Here is a 2,931-nt window from a genome sequence, read left to right on the forward strand (position 1 = left end):
TGGGAGCCTCAGTTCATTCTATAATCAGTGTGAACTTGAGGCCTTGTACTTCATCTCTCAGGCTGGAAATCATTGTTGGTTTACCTAAAGTGTTAAATCATCTATTTTGGAAAGCGTGTGGTTCTCTAAGATGCCTTTCCCTTGGACCTGAAAGCATGTTGTGAGCTTATGGAATTAGGTCTTCTTTCACCCCTGCTCACCATGCAGCTCCTTTCATGAAATTATTCTGGTGGACAATCTAGCAAGACAACATTATGGTTTGTCTGTTTCACTTGGGAGACTTAAACGTTGGTTCAGGCATGTCACTTCAGGTTTCAGGAAGTGCAACATTCATATCAAGGTTCAAGGCTACTACTGGATATATATACTGGATTTAATTGCAAAACAAAAAACCCGTCTCCTGTTTTGTTATTGATGTTGTGTAAGCTGCTCTGGGAAGCTTTCTGGCTGAGGAGCACTGATAAATGCATAAAATAAACCAACAAAATATTTAATAACATTTGCTGAGGTGCGTTTTTATATCTCACTATAACCAGGGATAGGGTGGCGCTGTGGTGTAAACCACCGAGCCTAGTGCTTGCCGATCGGAAGGTCGGTGGTTCGAATCTCTGTGACGGGGTGAGCTCCCATTGCTCAGTCCCAGCTCCTGCCAACCTAGCAGTTCAAAAGCACGTCAAAGTGCAAGTAGATGGATAGGTACCATTCCGGCAGGAAGGTAAATGGCGTTTCCGTGCACTGCTCTGGTTTCTCTAGAAGCAGCTTAGTCATGCTGGCCACATGACCTGGAAAAACTGTCTGTGGACAAACGCTGGCTCCCTCAGCCTGTAAAACGAGATGAATGCCGCAACCCCAGAGTCGTTCGTGGCTGGACTTAACTGTCAGGGGTCCTTTACCTTTTTAGAACCAGGGATATAGGCTGCTCTGAAGAATACATCTATATGCGGTCCAATAGGCAGGAATTGGGGGGGGGGGGATTGGAGAAGATGCTGTTCCTCTTTGCCTCTCCTAAATAGCCCTGAATTGTCTTGCCTTTGAAAGCTTCACTGAGCATTCTCATCCTGTACTTAAGGGATTGTTGCCAATAACACTTCAGCTATACCAATAGTTACACTGCCAATAGTTAACAGCATCACTTTCCTATTGTGATGATAACATCACACAAGAGTCTTCTTGCTGTGCTCCTGCTCTTTGGAGATGAGGGGAGGGGGGAATAATCCCCAGGACTCCCCAGTCAGTTATCTTTTGTCTAGACCCAGTGTTTACCACAGGGCAGCACTGATTTGAGACATCTGTTTTGTCTACATGGAAAAACATCTGGGAACTGGTGCTGGCATATACCTCTGTCCACTGTACCATTTCAAAAGGGGTACATTTCCCCTCATAACACAAATCTATTTGGAAGACAGCTTCTAACTTGAATAAGGTAGTGAACAGCTGAGAGGTTTATTTCCGTACCTTATCCAGCCTGCAGGCTTTGCTTTCTCCTATCTTTCTGTAAAACTACACATTTTTCGTGCATGTGAGAACTCACTACTCTATGTACTGGGGAGAATTATAAGATGGAGGCAGTATTGGTGGACAGTTTGTGTGTTTTGGGAACTGGGCATTTGGCCTGTTTTAGATGGAGTCATGCTGCTTGTGAAAGAGGATGTATATAGTCTGGGGTGCTCCTTGATCCAGCATTGTCGCTTTGTGGCTTTTGTGCCAGGAGGTCCTACTTTCTGCTCTGATTTGCTAAATATGGTTGTTCCTGGATCCAGTTCTGCATACTCTATAGGAACCTTCTGTTTAGATTACTGCAAGGTGGTCTACGTAGGACCGTCATTGAAGAGAGTCTGAACCCTGCAGCTGACCCAAAATGCAGCCTCTAGAATACTGTCTGGAACTTCCATGCAATCTTATGTAGCACCCATTTTTACCGGCTGCCTATGTTACTGGGCCCAATTTAAGGCGTTGGGATTAACATATGAAGTCCTGAATGACTTGGAACTTAGGTGTTTGATGGAACACCTCTTCCCATACCATCCTGTCTGGGTGCTGAGGTTGGCAGGGGTGTGTATGTGTGTGTGTGCTGACTATGGAAGCACAGAAGGCCATGTTGAGAGGATTCCATTGCCTTGCTCAGAAACATTTCTTCTCTCAGGCCTTTGTATGATTTGTTTAGGTTGCTCTGGTCTTAGGGCTGTTTGTGGTATATAGCTTCTAGTCCAACCCTTCGCAATGCAGGAATCTTTTGCTCAATGTGGGGCTCAAAACCCCGACTCTGAGATTAAGAGTCTTGTGCTCTATCGACCGGGTCATCCCCTGTAAGTATTATAATTAAGGACAATATAGGGAATATAGGGAAATCAACATAGTTTAACTATGCATGTCAGGTGACTATTAATTTAATTTTGATATACTATTACTTTAACTACTTATAGTCACATACATTATGTTTGTATCCATATATATGTTTTACCATATATAAGTAAACACAGTAAGGATCCATGGTTGTAAAGGAAATGTGTTATAAGCAATGAAATCAAAAGCTTATAAAAACAGAAAGGGGACATCTTGCAATGAAGAAATAGTTTAAGGGATGAGTATTCCGCTACTGACAATGAAACTTCCACTTTCTGAACTAGTCATGACACATATTTGGCTTTGAAGGATGCAGTCCCTGCGCCCTCAGGGACACCACCTCAGATTTGTAGACTTGTCTCTTTCAAAAATAATAGGCAAGGTGAATAGAATTCTATTGTCCCTTTATATTCTCCCCAAGGCGTATTACAACAAACCACTAATTTCAATATTTAAAGCATAAGTAGAAACCAACAAACAAAAACCTAGTTTGCTTACCCAGTGTTTTATGTGATGTGGGCAAAATTCACAACTATATTTACTTCCACTTGGATGCAAATGTTAGTAAATAAACCTACCTTTCTAATA

The sequence above is a fragment of the Podarcis raffonei genome, chromosome 7 (assembly GCF_027172205.1).
Source record: "Podarcis raffonei isolate rPodRaf1 chromosome 7, rPodRaf1.pri, whole genome shotgun sequence".
NCBI lineage: Eukaryota > Metazoa > Chordata > Lepidosauria > Squamata > Lacertidae > Podarcis > Podarcis raffonei.